Here is a 21,842-nt window from a genome sequence, read left to right as displayed (position 1 = left end):
CATATACTACAATCTTTCAACTTCGCACCAAGGTAGAGCCCGAATAAGATGTTGGAACTTACCAATTTCCAATATCTCAAAAAACTTCATTATGTAATCATCAATATTGAGAGCATATAAACTGCTCTTGGACAGGCAGGCTCTATGCTCTATCTGTTTCTCATTGCAAAAATTGTATTAAAAAACACTTTGTATGATCTAAAGAAATGTTCATATGCAAAACTTACAGCACCTTAGAAGTTATTGTTAGTAAATGAATACACAGTTGATCCAGGAATAACCTGTATAGCAATTTTCTGGAGAGCATTGAAACAATATATTAGAATATTAAGAATGCTTAATAGAACTTAGTGCTCATAAAGAAAACATCAAATTCAATGGGTCAGGTAGCGTATTCCACATGATCCTTTGTGAATTAACATCCTATTGACTGGGAAGAAAACATTCACGTTAATCTGCTCACCAACAATAATATAGACGGTAATAGAAAGGTCAGAATTAAATTGTCAACTTTAGCGTGAAGTTTTACTTTATAGTCAATATCACAATAGTGATAGTTGTGCCATAACTCGCTACTATCACTTGTTCTTTCCTTGCTCTAACTGAAGCAGAGGCAAATATTTAAAGAGAACTATTATCCAAAGTTCAATTAAAGCTAAACAGAACCTTAGATATTTTAAAATTTGACTTCATCGTTCCAATTAACTTTGTATTTAATAGTAATACTGCTATTAGTTCTAGCAGACAAGGCAGGTAAAGCCATAAAAATTGTAAAAGGAGCAACGGAAATTGTCGATTATAGGCCATTAGCTTCTCTCTTTGTTCATTTTAGTAATCATGAATGAAAGAGAATATTCTTATCAACATAACACACACTTTAACTCCTCATTCTAATCACCTCGAAACTTCTGTCATTACTCCACGCAATCAGTAAAAAAGATAAGCCAAATAAAACTTTTCAACTGTTCGAAAGGCTCCTAACTTACTTGGGTTGGAGCAGTATTCCTAGCCAGTTGTTTAGAAATTTCTCATGGGCTTGTTGAAGCAAAACTGTTGCAGCTTCTTTTCCTGTGCATAACTCTAGCAGCCTTTTTGCTCGTTAAAATTCATACGATGATTGAGAAGGAAGAAGCAAAATGGGAAAAAGTGAAAGAAAAGCTTAAAGAACATCCAAGGAAGGATCAAGATTTTATCTTGTTTTACACCAAAACTCATTCAAAACGCAAAAGTTAAACTCAAATATAATTCTCGTGAAGTGGTGAAGAAAATTTAAGCTATTCACATTGCCGAATCTCACTGTGTTTAGTCTTGCAGGATAATAGGAAAAACTCTTGGCTTTTTGATTTGCCTGGCATGCCTGTTCATTTCCTAAGTACTATTCTTTTGCTCAAAAAAATGAGCCGAGGGTCTATAGGAAACAACCACTCTACCTTTCAAGACAGGGGTAAGGTTTGTGTACACTCTACCCTCCCAGACCCCACCTACTGGGATTATACTGGGTATGTTGTTGTTGTTAAATTGTTAAACAGTACAATAAAGTTAAAAATTATTCAATAAAAATGATCGAGAAATATAAGTAAAAAATTTCAAATGAAGCATACGTACATACACAAAGCAAAAACCAGGAAGGAATGAGGATATGAACAGGCATATTTCTGGCTGTTTAATTATTAGAAAGAAAGATGACCGAATAGGCATAGGAGGGACCAGTTCTTCAGAAGCTGCGCTTAACAGAAGGTATATATGCTGGGAGTTGCAGAATAGCTAACACCAAAAGTAGATCCATGAAGTTCCCATTTTAAATCATTTCCACTTTTAAGGATTAAGAGGATTAGCAAAGTGCCTCCTACTATCCTAAGTGTGCATAAAGTAGCATAGTAGCAAGTAGGAACCTAAGAAAGTAGTTGGTGTGCATAGTTTATGGATCCAAGAGGTCCTTTCACTTTTGAATTTTAGATCATTGATCCATACTGCATCTATATTTAGATCTTGCAACTTTGATGTATATAAGGAGATAGTTTACTTCGAATAAACTAAGACGGAAGATTGCGATGAACAAATAATTTTCATAATGTAGGTTGAGGTAACAAAGAATGTAACTAATTTATTTAAGAACGCATAGGGTGAGAAGAAAGCTAAGTTAGCTCTTTGGTTTGTCTGTTTCTTCTTTGCTTGTCGCCCTTGTTTCTCCTGGAGTATATTTCTTAAGAGGAATGAGATTAATGTAGACAGCAAGGAAAAAGAAATCATCACATAATTTCTATTGTGAAATCATCACATCACATAGCAGAACATAATTTTATTCGAAGTGGACATAATTTTATTCAAAGTCGACCAATAAAACCTGGAAAAAGATTTGAACAAAAAAGTAAAATAAAAACAGATAATGCAATTTCTCTTGAATATTGAAGAACAAATTAAATGCTAATAGAAGTGGCGAGAGAAAAAGAGATAAGTACTCACCGTTGTGAAAGAAAAAAAATCAGTAGCTCATGAATTATAACAGTATCAATAGTATAACCATAAGGAACGAAAAATTCCACAACAACAATTGTTAATCTAGAGAGAATTGTAAAACTACACTGTTACTATATTATTCAAGCAAACCTCTCTCATAAATTGTAAACATACCTGAAAATGTTAGGGAATATGCAGAGGACACAACAAATGCAAACGGTAAACTTCTTATTCTCTATTGAATTCTTCTGCGCCTTTGCTGCTATTGGAATTGAAATTCTGAATTTTATTTGTTCGATGGGCAGAATTCTTCTCGTCTATTGATTGGTTTATGTTTTTGAAAAAGTTGATGTGATTTGGCATTACGAGTTGGATGAAGAATTTTCTAAGAGAACGCTTAACATTGAAAGAAATAAAAGACACAGGGTTTGTTTTGAAACGGCGGGAAGTTGCCGCTTTTGCTGGGTAACAAACGAACGGAGGGAAAAAATCGTAAAGATTGACTTGATGATTGAAGGGAAGACTTGTTGTAAGCGAAGTGAATGGGAGAAAGGCAGCGCCCATTGAGTTTTATTTAACTGGAAAAGGCTTTTGGGGTTTTTTCAACCGAAGGCCGAAGGTATGCTTTTAGTTAACTTAATAGTTGATTTTTTAAATTAAAAGTGGTAAAAATTTGAAAAAAAAGATAAATAGGCATTCTGCTCATAGAGAGAGCGCCACGTCACCGGGGCGAAGTCCCTGCTTTATATAGATATATAGATAGATTATTTAGAATATCAGAAATAATATTTTTGTATTCCATATTAGACAAACCCTTAGATGTCAATTTTGCCACTGCTATAGTATTTCGGAATCTTTACACTCTTAGTTATCAATTTTGCGATCATTAAAGTAATTCAGATATTTGAAGTGTACTTCAAATTCAATGATTATATTTGAAACTTAGATATAATTGCAAAAGAAAACAAAACAATCGTTCTTCTTAAGGAGTTTTCATATTTCTCTTCGTCCTCTTACTCATCTCCTACTCTCTTCACTCCTGGACAAAAGAAAAAGATATTTTGATGAAAATTTTTAAAGAACAGACAATCCTTGAAGAAGCTTTTTTCCCACAAAATTGTGTCGTTAAAGATGTAGCCTATAATGAAGAGGCTCAATCTTATGTCTAACTTAGAAAGTTCATTTCAGCCTCTACCCACACTCTGAGAAAGATGTGACTTTCTCTTTAGATAAGAATTGTCAAATATGATCAGAATATGGAAGCCATACTTCTAAAAAGCTTGCACAAGTAAATGGAGGACACTGTAAGGAATTCGAACTCAAAGCATTGTTGTTAATCCACATCTAAACACCAGTACACAACCTTAAGAAGGAAAAAATTAAAGAGTGAAAGTCGATTTGGTACTACGACAATGACTAAAAAGAGGTCATGTGATTAAGATGATTAATGAAATTCCAAAATGTCTTCAAGGGTGGGATGACCAACAACAGTTGTTTCTATTTTATTTCTTATTTACAAACTTGTGCTTCGATTGGAAGAAGATATATTGCGTGATCCACAAACCGAAGAAGTCCTTTTATTCTTGCGTCACCACCTTTCCAGACCCAAAACAATGTTGATACATCACAAACATACAGAGAGTTAACCATCCTTTTGTTGAACATATCTTACAGGAAAGAATTTTCATGTGTTACTATACCTTATTTTCCCCTTGCACAAAGGAAAACGTAAAAACCTTTTTTGAACTCATAAAAGGTAACGGAAGGAGAATCCTTTAAAGTCCAGAACAAAAGGTTCAAGATTTTTCAAGCAATGACTAAACTTGTGCGACAACTTCTCTTTCTAAAGTATGACTTCAAATAAATAACTAGGATTTGTAACTTAATTTTTATAAGAAGAAACGCATAACAATTCATAATTTACATTGATTAAGATATGACAGAACTAAAAAATGCCCATTACTACAATATAGTCCACAGGGAACAAAAGAATTAGACCATTGCTTAGACATTATTAACCTGGAGACACACAAAGGATAAAATATTAATGGAGATGACAACTTGACTTATGGATGTTGCAATCTTGATTAATGAAAATCATATCAAGAATACTAAGAGCCACAACATGTGGTAACGAAATACCTCATCTAGAATTAAGTTCTTAGAACAACTAAGCAATTTGCTTATAGTTTGCTTCTCCTAATCAAAATCTAACGCAAAGGAGGTTTGGTATCATTAAAAAATATCATACTGATTCGACTTCTCTGCTTCTCACATGACCAATCGGATTAACAGATATATTGCCCGTCTGAAGCCTGAATCACAAACACGACATTAAGACTTACAAAAAATGCTACTATCAAGAATTAAGTTCTTCAAACAACTAAGCAAATTGCTTATAGTTTGTTTGTCCTAATCAAAATCTAATGCAAATGAGGTGTGGTATCGTTAAAAAAGATCATACTGATTCGACTTTGCTACTCCTGACATGACCAGTCGGATTAATAGATATATTGCCCGTCTGAAGCCTGAATACCAAACACGACATTAACACTTACAAAAATTGCTACTCCCTCTGTTTCAATTTATGTGATACTCTTTCCTTTTTAATCTGTCCCAAAAAGAATGATACATTTCTACATTTAGAAATAATTTTTTTTAAAATTTCCCCTATTACCCTTAATGAAATGACTACAGTATCTGTTTTAGACCAAAAGTTTCAAAAGTCTTCTTTTTTCTTAAACTTCGTTCCTAGTCAAACTATATCACATAAATTGGGACGAAGGGAATACTATCTTTTACTCTGACATGATGTTCATTATGTAGTTTCAAATACTTCAATTTCATTTAGAGCATTTGAATTTTCTTAAAAGGGAAGTTATTCTTAATTTTGTGGAGTTCTAGAAATAACTATAGCAAGCAAAGAATTTATATTTGATAGTATGTAATCCTAATTTTGATTCACAAAGAAAGACAAGAATTCAAAAAAGGGGTTTCATTTTGTTCTCTCATCTCATTTTCAACTAAGAAAACACTTCATAGGATCAGATCCCTATAGGATTTTTGGGGCCTGGAGACTACGGTTTAGGCATATAACTTCTTGTCTCGTTGGTTACTTTCACGTTTATGGATTACACTTCATTGAGCAGGCAAAACTAACTCAATGACAAAAGTGGAAGAAATACACGTATATGTGAATTTGTTGGTAAATGCAAGAGTAATTTTATTCCTTTGGAAGGGAAAAAATTAAGAAGAAATAATGAATGGAGAAAACTCACTGCCCAATGTTTTCATGCCCTTTTGTTCCTTTGCAAGTCCATCTTCATCCAAAAAAAAATCATGTCATTGACTGAGCTTGAAACTGTAAATGTAGATTATACAAGTGAACAATCACAACATATTCAATTTCTATTTTTACCTGTTTAAGGGTTTAAAGAAAGAAGAGGACGACTATACAAGTTAGCGATCACAACATATTCATTTTTCCTTTTTTGTCTATTAAAGGGTTTTAGAAAAAAGAAGAAGGAAAAAGATTGAAGACAACAAAAGAAGAAAGCCATCCTTCCCAACTATTCAAGGTACTTGTTGCTCTTTTGTCCACGCCCACACAATTAGATTAGGGTGTTGGTTGAACCATTTCGAAAATATAAATTGAACAAAAACATTAGTTGTTGTGAAGATGTTACATGTTGCAAATATATCAAAAGTGTCACGACCCGACTAGGGGCCGTGACGAGTACCCGATACTTGTACCGAGCACCCCTTATCTATCGTTTTACCTTTACTTCTCAGCGGGCCGTAGGAACTGTGCCATATATTTTTTTTTAACATTAACATTAGCAGCATCATTATGAACATAGACTAGTAAACTTCGTTATCACTTTATACAACAACATTAAAATGCCAACACACCATATATCTAACTGTACTTGACTGACTGGGCATATCTGTCTACGAGCCTCTAGACATAGTACACTTATACATAGAAAGGGCCGGGTACTACCGTGCCCGAATATACATACACAAAATAGTACCGCGGAAGTGAGGCTCCGGAACAACTGGAGCACTGTAGAGTACCGCTGGTAGAGCTCCTAAGGATCAAGTCCACCTGTCTGCTGACCTGCGCGGCATGAAACGCAGCGTCCACAAGAAGGGACGTCAGTACGAATAGTGTACCGAGTATGTAAGGCATGGAAGACAATGCAAGCAATAACATAGAGTGCGATTAATAATATCATGGAGTCACAGGACATATAACGAGGCAAGAAAGTAACCTGTACATAGGAAGGCCCCTTTTTGGGCGGCTATCATGCATGGCTTGTCTTTCCCTTTTAAAAACATTTCCCCTCCATGAACGTAGAAAATAGAACTTATATTATGTCGTATCTTTTCGTATCGTGTCCTATCGTGCCCTATCGTATCCTATCGTGGCATATCGGGTCGTATCCTATCGTGGCATATCAGGTCGTATCCTATCGTGTCTTATCATAGCATAGCTTATCATATCATAGCATAGCTTGTCGTAGCGTATCATATCATGGCATAGCGTATCATATCATAGCTTAGCTTTCCGTTGAAAATCTTTTCTTGTTCATATATATATAAAAATAGAACATGTCATATTGCCGAGGCGTCGGCAGCCGATCCATTTAGCCATAAATACACATCCCGCGTCCGGGCATCCCGTGTCCGGGACGATATCATGTCATGTAATGCCAACTGATCAGGTGGATATGCGTGTATAACGCTCTGCCCTTATTCCCATCTTCCCCGTATACATATGCATACATCATGTACATATATCAGCGTCTATAGCGCTCTGAATCTTTTATCATATACATATACTGGTATCATGTACGTATATCAGCGACTATAGCGCTCTGGATCTTTTATCATATACATATACGTGTATCATATACATATATCAGCGTCTATAGCGCTCTGGATCTTTCATCGTATACATATACGTATATCAGGTACATATTTTATAAACATATATATATATCTTATATACATATACATGTCTTATATACTTTTACATATCTTATATACATATACATATTTCCATTAGAATGGTACAGTACTTATCGTTTGATAATCGGAACGAGGATCAAAAGTTTCCTTTGGATTCTACTCCCAAAATAAGTCAAACGGAGCAATAGGGAAAATCCGGGAACAATGGGCCCACCTCGGGTCAAATGAGGCGGCGTACCAAATTTACGTACATTATATTTCATGACGTCACTTGTGAGGGTTTTAAGGTAGTCGGGTCATATTTATGCCAGTTCTAGATGTTTAGGAAGTTTCTCCAATATTTTACACAATTTCTAATTCAATTCTACTGAATGAAAAAGGGGAAACTTTAAGTGCGGATTCCGGGAAATAGAGTTGTCCCCGAGGCTCGTACCCAACTTATTACGTTTAAGACATTCCATAGAAGGAAGGGTGAAGCCTTACATACCTTTTCCGATTCATACACGTCTCCAAAATCAAGTTTCAAGTTCGCCAAAATCTACAATTTGGTCACAATTACCAAATGTTAATTGTAAGGCTTTAAGATTTCAATCTTAACCAATACTTGTCTACAAAAATTTGGGCAGCATCTCCCCTATAAATACACCATCCCCAAAATTCAACTTAGCCAATTTTTTAATCAATATCAATCCGGGAATTCAACCCGGCCAAACTATCAACACAATGACAACAACCATGACTACAAAACACAATATAACACAACTAGTCTTCTTTCCAACATAATGCAATAGTTTTCATTCCAACTTCACATTTCCAAACCATTCTCAATGCTTTTACATTCATTACTAATCAAGATCATTACAATATAATTCGGAAGCATTTCATATCATTTCTACCAAATATTCACAAGATACACAAAATATACAAACTTTCCACCAAAACCATAATCCATCCAAAACTTCAAATCTTCAATCTACATATTCATAACATATTTCCATCTTCCAATTTCATCAACCATAATCATAATTTGCACCTTAATAATTTCATTTTCATAATTACATAAATCTACCATAAAATCACAAAACTTCTCATAACCACTTAACAACCAATCTTTCATGCCAATATGGACTATTATCCTTCCAAATTCACCAACTAACATAATAATTCACATTTAAAACTCCACTTCTATAATTACATAAAAACTTCATTAAAATCATATAATTTCCTATAACTATTCCCAATAATTTTCCATGCCAACTTGAACCATTTTCTTCCATTTCCAATATAAATTTCACCATAACCACAACTAGAATACAACATAAAATTCAACTCATATTATTTATACAACAATATACATATATGTCCACTTACATATATGCACACCCACTTTGTAAACTTCCATATTTCCATAAATTCTACTCATTTCTACATACTACAACATAAACCAACCTTCATAACATAATAAAAAGGGATTAATTCTTACCTTTTTCTACAATCTTCTTCACTTGACCAAGTTGTCAACTTGAAGAAACAAGTGTTCTTTCTTCCAAAATAATTACACCAAGTTGTAAAGGACCCTTGAATTAGTAGAAATACCACAAGAAAATAATTTTTGGGATAAAATTTCAAAGGGTCAATTTTTTTCTCCATGGCCGTATGGCCTTTAGTTCTTTTGCTCTTGTTTCTTTTGTTCACTCTTTCTCAATTTGTCTTGAAACTTCTATATGTTTCAAGACAATTAAATGGTCCCTTTTATTTAATTATCACATGGATAATTCACTTGGGCTTGGGTCCTTTTTATGGACCATGGCCGGATGTCCCCTATTGGGCCTGATTTTTCTCTTCATTTTTTTTGGGCCAACTCGGTTAATCCCGAGTTGGGCCTAGCCCACTGACCTTTCGACCTTAAAACGTCCATATCTCCTTGTACCGATGTCACCTGGGAACCCACGACCTATGGTTGGAAAGCTAATTCAATTATCTACAACTTCTATTTCTTGGTATTTTCCAAATTCCAAACTTATAATACCGTTTTTGCCCCTAGAAGTCAGATCACCCGAAAACGTTTTCTTAAAAATATTCGTTTGGAGGACTTCCACTTTGATTTGGCCCAAGGGTCCTTCTTGAGTTGTGTTTAACTTCACATATGTGATTCATATGACTTTTCAGATGTCCAAAAAAAATCTCGATGTGTGGGCCCCACCTCAGCTTACAAATAATCTGACGAAAAAAAAATACGAGATATAACAAAAAGAACGCTAAAGATTTACTTTCAAAGAATTACTGGCCTGCCTTTGTTGAGTAAATAACACCCTTTCCTAAAGTCGCAGGCAATGAGGACAACTGGATCACAGTTGGCTACCAATTCAATTCTGAAGTGATTCCGTAAAATAAGAGAAGATCAGAAAAATTTGATCTCTAAAAGTAATGGATTTTACGAAAAAAACTCTTAGCAGTGAACTGATTAGAAAACCTCTGAATACAAAGTTGATAGATAACGTTAACTTTCAATATGCATACCACAAAATAATGTTTGTTCCCAAAATTTGGATACGTCAACGTTACTGGAAAGTTTTTACACAAAGAAACTAAAAAATCATATTATATTGAACATTAGTATAAGTGTACTTTCAGTATAATTATAGAACCAATACATGCTGCAAATACCAAATGCAGATCCTATGCAAATTTTTTATTTCTTTTTAAAGTTTTTTCTTTTAAATAAATCCACACTCAAGGCAAACAATGTAAAAACAAAAAATTCTTTCTTTTTTAGACATAGTGAATGAGTACAGCAGAACTTTTTCTTTTTTTTTTGTGAAATTTGGAGTAACGTATATGCAGTAAAGATTACTTTAAAAGAATTACTGGCCTATATCTGTTGAGAAATTAACACTATTTCCTCAAGCCGTGGTGTCTCTGCACTGCACAGTTTATGGACGTCAAAGAAAGCACCCGATTTTTCACCCTCACAATTAAGTAGGGTACCATTGGTGACGTAGTTCCTCTTCACTGCTGTAATAGAAACACAGAAAATTAAACAAATCAAAGCGCAAGTAATTGGAACATGAAAAATAAAATGGAGATGGCAATGAGGAAAGATTGTAGAGGAATTATAGGGGAAAAAAAGATAGAGAGGGAAGAACAATAAAGACAGGGTGGAACGAGAATGATGCAGAAAGAATTGGTGTAGGGAAAATTTTGAAAATGAAGAATGGGGAAAAGAATCGTTGGGATGCTTAAGCGATTAACTGAAATTTTTAGTAAAAACTGAAGAGAATTAATAGTTGTGACTTTTGGGTTTCATTTTGATGGAAAAAAAACTTTTGGGTTTTATATTTTACTTACGGAAAAGGGTCAAAAATACCCCTGAACTATCAGAAATGGATCATATATACCCTCCGTTTGTATTTGGTAACAAATATACCCTCGCTGTTACCAAAGGAGACCACTAATACCCCTCCACTTAACGGTTGGCCATTTAAGCTGACGTGGCAGTGCCATGTGGAAAAAATTATCCACGTGGACGGCCACGTCAGCCTCTCTCCCTCTTCCTCTTTAGTTCAGGGGTATTTTTGATCCCTTTTTTGTAGTTTTTAATTTTTTTTCTGAATTTTCTACACCACCACATACCCTCCCCCCCTCCACACCCCACACCCTCTAATTCTTTTTATTTTTTTTGTAGTTATTAATTTTTTTTAATTTTCTGCACCACCACATATCCCCCCGGGCCCTGCACACCCCCCCCCCCCCCCACCCCCTAAAAAAACCTTTTTTTTCGAAGTTTTTATTTTTTTTTCTAGATTTTTTACACCACGACATACCCACCCCCCACCCCCCACCCCCCAAAAAAGAATTTCTTAAAAAAAGTTTTAAAAGTTACTTTTTTTGGATTCTTACACCACTCACAGCCATGACCCCCCCCCCCCCCCAATCCCACCACCCCGTCCAAAAAATTTAATTTTTAACCACGCAAACTTTCAATTTTTATAATTTTTTTATAAAAAGTAAATTAAATATGAAGTAGAATCAAAACAGTTTTTATTTTTCACCCTACCACCACCACCCCACGACCCCCCCCCCCCCCACACACAACCGACACGCCACCACCCCTCCAAAAAAAAGTTTTGAAAAGTTTTCTTTTTTTATTCTCTACACCCACCCCCGGCACGCACCCCCTACCCCCTCCCGAATTTTCTACTTCATATTTAATTTACCTTTATAAAAAAAAATTATAAAAATTGAAAGTTTGCATGGTTAAAAATTAAATTTATTGGAGGGGGTGGTGGGGTGTTGGGGGGTCATGGGGGTGGGTGGTGGGGGGCGGGTATGTGGTGCTGTAGAAAATCCAGAAAAAAATTTAAAACTTCAAAAAAAGATTTTTTTGGGGGGTGTTTTTTTTTTTTTTTTTGTTTGGGGGGGGGGGGGGGCGGGAGTATGTGGTAGTGTAGAAAATCCAGAAAAAAAATTTAAAACTACAAAAAAAAATTGGGGGTGGGGGTGTGAAGGGGGGGGGGGGGGCGGTTATGTGGTGGTGTAGAGAATCCAACTACAAAAAAAGGGGTCAAAAATACCCCTGAACTGAAGAGGGAGAGAGGCTGTCGTGGTTGTTATACCCCATTTTAACTGGGTTAAATTAGAAGTACAACATATTGGTAATTCCTGTTTTTGTTTATTTTAAGGAGTCGCCACCTAATTATTAATGGTGAATTAGGACACCTAAAAGTTTATTAAAGTTAACTCCGTTTTAAAAAGTCTACGAAACCAAAAGATCTGAGTAAGGATTCAACTAGTCTATAGGGAAGGTATTAGGCATCCTATAAGACCCATTAACAATGGTTAACCGACCGGACTTACAATTAATTAGGCTAAGTGTAAATATAGTATTATAGGAAAGAAAATAGCTTTGTAAATATGGCTAAAGTTGTAAATAGCCATGTAAGAATGCTGTTCAAAATAGTGGCATACCCCATTTTAACCGGGAGGTTAAAGTTAGAAGTACGACATATTGGAGATTCCTGTTTTTTGTTTGTTTATGTTAAGGAGTCGCCACCTAATTATTTATGGTGAATTAGGACACCTAAATTTTTATTAAAGTTATGTTTAAAGTTAACTCTGTTTAAGGTCTCCGAAACTTAAGATTCTAGGTAAGGGTTCAATTAGTCTAAAGGGAAGGTATTAGGCACCCTTTAAGACTCATTAACAATGGTTAACTGACCGGACTTATAATTAATTAGGCTAAGTGTAAATACGGTATTATAAAAAAAAAAAAAAAAGCTTTGTAAGTATGACTAAAGTTATAGATAGACATGTAAGAATGATATTTAAAATAGAACTTGTAAAAAATAATAATTTGTATAAAAGAGTACTTCTAACGTTACTCTGAAAACATGACTTATGAATGTTGTTAAAGTTTTAAACGAAAGTATAATAGTATTGTTTAAAATAATACTTATAGAAAACATAATAATTTGTGTAACAGAAGATTCTAAATGTTAAATGAGGCATGAAGATATTGCTAAAGCCTAAATTGAAAATACAGTAATATTATTCAAAAATAAGACTCGTAAAAATAGAGTAATTTGCTTATGATTGGTAGCCTTTTAAAAGATGATTCGTCAAATGTGATCTTTAGATAAAAAATGATGTTATATGAATACGATGGTGTAGAAAAATCTAGACTTATTTTATAAATAGGATGCAAAGGAGGTGAGTTTTATTTTTTATTAACTTATTTAACTAATTCGGCTAAAGGTATGCATAGTTGAATACATCTTAAAAATAATGTTTATAAAGAATACTCGGATTAATATTTACATATTAATGACGTTTTGAGAATTTTAAGATAGTAAAATAAAATATGATTCCTTTGACTTGAAATATATAGTCGTGCTATTTGAAAATCAATTACTCGAATAAATGTTATAGATACCATTAATAGTTTAGAACATAACTAGAAGTGAATATAAATTTGTGGAATTAACTACCCGTTATTAAACTACAACCCTTAATATACTAGAATTTATCTAAGTTAATAAAATAAAATAAGATGTTAGTCGTACAAAGTAAATAAAAATACACAACAAAAAAATGAAATAGAAGGAAAGAGGAGCAAATGGACCAGTCCATTTTTTAAGGACTATTGCTGCGATCTGTTTGCTATTGGGCTGACTCAAGAAGAGGATTTTATCGGACTTTGGCCCAACACCGAATGTGGAAGATGTGAATGACGGAGTAAATGTGCATTCCCAGCCTGTGCAGGATGACGTCGAGTCTCAAAGTAAGACTCTTCGACTCCGGGTACATGCGAAAATAAAAGAAGATTGGATTAGAAAAAGGGAATCGATTCTTAACATGTTGCAAACAGATTCAGTAAGAAAACAAGATCCCATTTAATCTCTACTATGATTATAAGTAATGTATAGTCTATTCGCATTCAAGATCAAGTTGCCAGTCATTTTAACCAAAACAGTGAGGTATATAAGCTATTTCATTTTTTATTAGAAGGTTACAGAATATCAAAAAAATGTGTCATTAAACAGGAACAAATTTAGACACGAAATAGCCAACATTCGATTGAATAAAACAAGACTGTGATCTTTCTTTTATGCCCGTTAGTAAGCTGCTGTAACCCGGACCAAACTGAATATAACTTTTGTATTTTATACAATGGGCAAACTTTCATATTTGAGCGGCCAGACCATGTAAATGTTTGGCTTCAAATGGAGTAGATAATATTCCCAAATATGCAGCGACTGTTTGGTCAACAATCAAAAGATGCAACATAAAATCTGCATGAGTACAGCAGTTATAGCAGTAAGTATTTTGCTCTTAATATTGTCTCAAAGTGCAACATCTTGCAGCCACAAGACACAGCAATGTTTTGGTCGAAACGTGCAGCCACTGGCAGCCTTAATGTGCCGCAGATAACCCATAAAAAATGCTCAAAAACAGTAGCAAATTAATTCAACTAAAAGAGTAGCAATAAGGGAGATTCAGATGCAGCAACAAGGTAGCTAAAACTATAGCAGTTCATGACCATAAATAAAGTGAAAAGTGGCTAGAAAGCAACACTTTATGGACCGACATATAAGTAGTTTGAACTAGAAAGGAACCAAGTAGACTGAACATGCACAGTTAACACGCTGAGTTTCACTTTTAAAATATACAGATTAGACTAATACAAACAAATTGTATCATACAAACAACCCCAACCAAACTTATCGTAAAACAGTCCATGAACACAACAGTTAAAGCTAAATCAAGTTCGTCGTTGTTTTGAATAAGCGAACAGTCATGTGATGATGCAGAGGATATTTAAGCTATATGGTTTATTTAATAGTTTAGATAGGAACATGTGGATCAAAATAGGCAGAATACCTACCTGAGGAATTAGTGTAGACTGTCTTTCATTTCATTTTCATAAGCCTAGTAACCACTAATTCACACTTGAATCATTGATCAGACTAGATATATCAATGAACCAACAAATGAGGAACCACATAATCATTTTTTATTAAACATATAGTACATCAAATGACAACAGTTGAGCAAGACTCAAACTGTAAGCACATGGACAGCATCTGTAAGCATATGATTAAACAATACTCAAGCTAAACTACAATTTCCTGACTTAAAGCAGGGCAAGCACTTAGCTCATAAGACTCAGATGTTTAATCTCAAGTAGTTACTGAAAATTCAAGACAAGTATAAAGCAGTTCAAACAACACTCAGGCACAAGCCAGACTTTAAACTATCATTGATATATCATGAACCACCAAAAAATCAGATAAGTGCTCAGAGATTGACTAATCATTTATGTTTGAGGCAATTTTATGCTTAGTCTTATTTAACAGCATAGTGGAATGAGGGAATATTTGGACACAAAGGTTGTAGCTAAACTCTATAAGACACAATATCATCATTTAGTTTAACTTCTGGTGGAAACAAATTAAAATGATAAAGAGTCGAAGTCTCACAGTTTTAAAGAACTAATAGCCAAATTCAAGGAATACTTAGGAATGACACCTCAAATAAATGAAAAACATGCTAATGGTAAAGTTAATGTGTTGTCACAAGCAAGGATAATGCAGCCATGCTCGAAGGCATTCACAATTATTTTTGGAGAAAAAAAAAGTGTGAGTTAGTTTAGCTCAAACCAGATCGAAATTTCCTTTTTTAACATCCAGACTTGAGCTTTCTAAAGAAACATTTAGGCATACGTGATCTTCAAACAGTCCAACATGCATGTGTATTAATCTCCTATGATTGACAAGCTAGCAATGCATTAATCATACCTCAAAGAGCAGTTGAATATAATTATCCTAGTCTAAATTTAAACATGTTTGACAGCGAACTAATCAACTAAACCAAAACTAGATTTGGTTACATTATGCACTCCACTTGAACTAACAGTAACCATATCACTGCTACTGTTTTCATAACAGCGTTAATCAAAACAGAACACCTAAACCTACAGGTTGATAGACAATTATAGAAATGGTTCAGTGTCGGTCTGTTTTAATTGCATACACGATATACCTAAGATATACACACCATGGTGTGTATATCATATGTATATCAAATGTATATCTTCTTCTTACCTTGATAGCCCACTGTATATCCTATGTATATTCAACTTCATCTAGATTCTAAGTCCTGGAAATTTAGTCTAAACCTCCAAACCACAATATACGTCCTTCAAATTCATTTTGGCAATTAATGTTTTATCCTAACAGCTCCCAAACATCAAACAAATAACATGACGATAAGCAAACTACATAACTACTACCAAAAAAAATAGCAGAACAAGCTAAGATTTTAACTAAAACAGAAACTAACGACTATAACAATAAGTGTGTCGAGGTTCACCTTTTTTGTGTGCAGTGAACTGAGGACGTCGAGGCCTCGAATCTACACCTCCGTTACGGACAGATCCGAACCTTGAGCCAAATGAATTCGAATGAAAGTATTGAGGATCTTTTGCGAACTAAAATTTCGTATTCTTTCTTTTTAGATGAATCGAATTAGATACTAAACGTAGAGATTAGGGATTCATCTCTATTTTTTCCCAAAATCAGTCCCCCACGGCTAAAGTTCACCAGAGAGGAAACCAATTCTGAAAATAGTTGGGTATTTTTTGGGAAACGCTGAGTGAAAAAGCCCTTATCAAACAGTATGAAATTAGGAGTAAGCTACAGACCAAAAAATTCCCTTTCCAACAAAAATGTTCTTCTGATTCAAAGGGGGTTAAAGACTAAATGAAAAAAAATCAAAACTTTGTCACAAAACACTCGTGTTCCTCAAAACTGAAAAAAAATAAAAAAAATTCCCCCCTTCACCGTTCAACTTCGGATCACATTTATAGGGTTTCGTTTGTGTTAAAGTGAAGAGAGGAGCGTGGGGAACAAGATGGAGTAGGGAGCAGAGGCATGGGTGAGTGGAGAGGAAGAGGAAAGAGAGGAGTGATGTCGGGTGAGTGGAGAGGAAGAGGAAAGAGAGGAGTGATGTCGGGTGAGTGGAGAGGAAGAGGAAAGAGAGGAGTGATGTCGGGTGAGTGGAGGGGAGCGTGTGTGGGGAAAAGGGAAGAGGAGCGGCGGTAGTGGGGAGTGAGACGAGGGAGATGAGGCGGCGGCGAGGAAAATAAAAAGGAGGAGAGGGAATGAGGGAAAGGGAGGAGGCGGCAAAGAAGAAGAGGAAAAAGGGAAGGGGAAAGGGGTTAGGGTTAGGAAAAGAATAAGGAAATTGGGCTGGACCGGGTCGGGTGAGGTGTTGGGCTGGTCCGGGTATGACACGGGTATGGGCTGAATTATTTTGGGTAGGGGAATGGTTTGGGCTAGGTGAATTAAATATATGGGCTGGTCTGAAATGTTGGGGTGAATTAATTAGAGTATGGGCTGATAAGTAGTGGACTTAAAAGGTGGGTTGGGTATTAAAAATTGTGGGCTGATTATTTGGGTAGGGGATAATATTGTATTTGTATTAATGGGCCATTAATTTGGCTGAAAATTGTTGATCCTTCCTCCGCTATTTAATTATTTTTGGGCTTCTAATTTAATAACTGGTATAATATATATTATGTAAAGATGATAAATAATTCATATGTAAAAAATAAATATTTCACAAAGTGTTGTCTTGTAATTAATTTATCGATTCCAAACTCAAAAATGAAAATGACGAACATTTAAAATTTGTGATAAAGCAATACTTGTAATGTTAAAAATAAAAGTAGCGAAAATAATAGTAGTGAAAAAAACAAAGTATTTAGCTCGTCAATAAATTTAGACGCCCGAGTGAATAAAATTAAATAAAGGAGGGACAAAATTGGGTGTCAACAAATAGGACTTGTAGAAAAATAATAATTTGTATAAAAGAGTACTTCTAATGCTATTTTGAAGACACGACTCATAAATGTTGTTAAGGTTTTAAACGAAAGTATAATAGTGTTATTTAAAATAATACTTGTAGAAAAACATAATATTTTGCGTAAAAGAAGATTCTAAATGTTTAATGAGACTTAAAGATATTGCTAAGGCCTTAAATGAAAAATATAGTAATGTTATTCAAAATAGGATTTGTAGAAAATGGGATAATTTGCCTATGAATAATAGCCTTTTAAAAGATGATTTGACAATATGATCTTTAGATAAAAATGATATTATATGAATATGGTGGTGTAGAAATGCCTAGACTTATATTCTTAAATATGATGAAAAGGCCATTTGAATCTGGAAATGAGAGAAAGGACGTTGAGTTATTAGTTTTAGTCTTTAAACTCAAGTCATATTCTATGTGAGAAAGAAAATTATTATAGCTATTGCCCTCAAGGACGTGTAATGCAATATGTGCTAAAATTACTCCTTTAATCACTAGCTATAGACGGAATTTAGCATGACTAAATAAAACCAATTACTAGTCTTTTGTTCAACAAGTATCACACAAGCAAATAGAGCAAACGAAACAACCAACGGGACAAATCAATAGGATGTTCTGCCGAGCTATAATGTTTCCTGTTTAGCTCGACTATGGAGGGAAACAGAGGCATAACAGCAGCTGATGGCAAGCAGTAAGCTTGGCCTTAAAACGTCAACTGTTTGCCTAAGCTGTCATGGCGATTGGTCTTAAAGGAACAACAGCGATACGCAGCATTGTCTCATTAATGTGGCAGCAAGGTTGTCGAAGCAACTCGAGGATGTTTGGGATTCGAAATTCCCAGTTCATGCAAGAGAGAGAATGAAAAGGATTAGAAGAAAAACCCAATTAAAGTCATTATGGAGGATAAAAAAGAAAGTTAAAGAACTTATGCCAAACAAATTCAAAACACTACATTCGCCATAATATCAAGTCACCCGAAGAAAACAAACAAATTCAAAGCCGATATTCGTATACCGAAACATAGCACACATCAATTTCCTTATATCATACTACAAGAGTAGAATCAAAGAAACATTTTTCTCACGGACACCTTACACGATTTCTGATTTGATTCAAGTCCCTGAAAGACATTTATCCAAACAAGATTATCAGCTTTACACAACCTCATTCGAATATAAACTCAAAATTTTCAATCGCAACACTGAAATAAAGTCGTTAATGGCTGTTCAAACAGAGGCTAAACATGATTTTCTCCCACTAATATATCATAATAATATAAGAGAACCACCCCGTAACACAAAGCACCTATTATTTCCTTTTAGACTCATGATTCAAAAGCGAAGAAAAACAAATAAAGTAGACAAGTGTTGACCAGTTATTACTATCACTGTTGTTGGCAAAAGACACGCATTTTATTCACTGATTTTGCTTCTGTTCATTTTTATAGGCAAGTGTTAGCATGAATATGATCAGGAAGTAGTCCGACAAACAGGATTCTATTTAGCAAGACCAGCTTATCAACATCTCTTCCTACCTCTTTGTCATTCAAATTGGAATCAATCTTATCAGTTGTAAAGAATGAGGTTCACAGGGACATTTTCCACATAAATCATACAACCAGATTTTGTACCAAATATAAAATCCCGAATTCGTGCTCTTTTAACGAACTGATGTATCAAAAACTGGCTCAATAGAAATAACATTAACAAAACAGGATCTGCGTAATATCTATTTTCCGACACCTAAATCTTCAAAACCAGAAAACAGTTGATATTTTCATGATACATATTAAGGCACGAAGTATGAACTAGGAAATGAAACACTTAACGCTTACATATCCAGTCCTCAAATAGAGATTCTAAATGAAAGGCAAATGTTTGAAGGCTTATAGTTTGAGGTCCTTAAATTATCCTTGAAAGATATTTAACTAACTGAACTGATTGACTGATTGCGTAAAGTATCGGAGAGAAGAATGTATTCTTAAGAAAATGAGTTTGAGGAAAATTTCAAAGTGTTTAAGCATGTTTCAAACGACCTCTCAAGCTTATAGCCTCGCCAAACTAGTTTGTCAAATATACAGAGGTAAAATCATGTAAATACACTACCCATTTTTAAGCAAAGACGTACAAGTTAAGACCTGCTAATTGAATGCAAAGAGAGTTTATTCCCATCATTCTTGTTATCAAAATAATGACCACATATGATTTCCAGAACTTTGCTATTTTACTTTGACAAATACTTAACTTAGTTGAAGCCAAGACCAGTCAGAAAGTCAAAACACACACACACACATATATATCAAAATTTGAGGCATCAGCACTATTTAATAAGGACATTTAACGGCTTGCTGAAGCATAATGCAATACCTAGTCAGATTGACCCAGCTTAACACAGTTTAACCCGAATTAACACTCTTCTCTTATAACAAACTAAATCAACCGAGCATGCTGCTAATGTATTAACAATCACCAACAAGATTCATATTGATCTGCCTAGTCCTGAATAAGGAAAAATCGAAACTATCAATACTAGCAGCTAACCCCCAACATATTAAAGCACACTTAACTACTAAACAAACACAGTCATTTAATTATACTAGTATATAAACACACTTCACAGAGCCGCCAACTGAAACTTAACACTACAATATGCTAAATTATACAGACAGTAAGCTAGCTAACACATGATAACTAAGAAACTAAAAATGCTAAAATAAAGAAAGGAAAGGGAATCCACAGACCTTTTTTGGGTACAGTGAACTGGGCGTCGACGTCTCGAATCTACTCTCGTCTTGACAGATTCGAAACTCGAGTCAAAATTAAAGTATTTCTGTCGCAATTAAAGTATTTTTGCTGAACAGCGATGAAAGTTGATTGAATCATGAAAACTTAACTTTTCGACACAAATTTCATAACAGAGAGTATTCTCTGATTTGAAACAAAGTGCAAGACCCGATTTTTGAAAATGAAAGAGAATTCAAGACTTTTAGAAAATACTCATGTATCACCAATCCGTGTCCGATCAGTGTTGAATCTCCCCCGAAACAGAATGGAATTAGAACAAGCTAAGTCTTAAAGCAGTGGAGAGATAGAAAATGTGAAATGTAGTAAAGTATTCGGTGATCCCCCGATTGTTGTTTTTCAGGGGATTTTCCGGCGTTTTTCCGATCTATTTATCTAAAGTTGATTCGGTTTTTTTTTGCTCAAGAAAAATCCCTCAAAAATCTGAAAATTCCCCTAAGTACTGAAAATTTCGGGTTCCAGATCCTTGTTGATTCGGGTTTCTTACTCATCAAATCCTCTCCGTTCTAAAACGATGTTCAGTCCCCTCCCAAACTAAATGATCCCCCCTAAAACGATTCAACTCGCCTTGTATTTATAGGGTTTCATTTGTATTGAAGAAAGAGAGGAGCGTATGAGAGAGACGAAGGAGCGGGGAACAGGCGTGGGGGACAGTAGAACGTGAGGAGATAGGCGTGGGGGACAAGGGTGAGTGGAGGGAGCGTAGGGAACGTGGGAGAGAAAAGGGAGGCTGAGAAGGGAGAGAGAGAGAGAGTAGAGAGAGAGAAGAGAGGCGGCGGGTGAGGTGAAGAAGAAAATGAAATGAAACCCTACTGGTTTCATTTCATGTTGTGGGACGGACCGGGTCGGGTATGAAATGTGTGGGCTGGACCGGGTAATATTAGGTAGTGGGCTGATTTGTTGGGTAAGTTGTTAAAGAGTGATTTGGGCTGGTCGGTTAAGTGAGGAAATGGGTTGGTCTGATGAAATTAAAAACATGGGTTGAGCCATTTATTTGGCATATTGTGCTTTGTTGTTTGGGCCAGCAATTGGATGAAAATATGGATCCTTCTTCCTTTATTTAAATTATTTTTGGGCTTCTAATTTAATAACTGCTACAATATATACTATGTAAAGACAATTAATAATTAATATGTAGAAGAATAAAGATTTTGCAAAGTGTTGTCTTGTAATTAATTTAACGAGTCCAAACCCGAAAATTATTTGTGATAAAGTAATGCTCGTAATGTTGAAAAT

At 34.9% G+C, this 21,842-nt stretch overlaps 1 long non-coding RNA gene across 1 annotated transcript; it reads right to left on the bottom strand.

Annotated features, from left to right (window-relative positions):
- Positions 1-6,269: 6,269 nt before the first annotated feature.
- Positions 6,270-9,671, bottom strand: LOC132617827 (uncharacterized). The gene is made up of 3 exons (XR_009573847.1): positions 8,915-9,671; positions 7,919-7,969; positions 6,270-6,577 (listed from the first exon to the last, which is right to left on the bottom strand). It is a non-coding gene; the product is annotated as an uncharacterized LOC132617827 (long non-coding RNA).
- Positions 9,672-21,842: the final 12,171 nt, after the last annotated feature.

Source organism: Lycium barbarum, chromosome 11 (genome assembly GCF_019175385.1).
Source record: "Lycium barbarum isolate Lr01 chromosome 11, ASM1917538v2, whole genome shotgun sequence".
Lineage (NCBI taxonomy): Eukaryota > Viridiplantae > Streptophyta > Magnoliopsida > Solanales > Solanaceae > Lycium > Lycium barbarum.
Note: the sequence above shows the minus strand (reverse complement) of the source record. Positions and strands in the feature narration are given on the sequence as shown.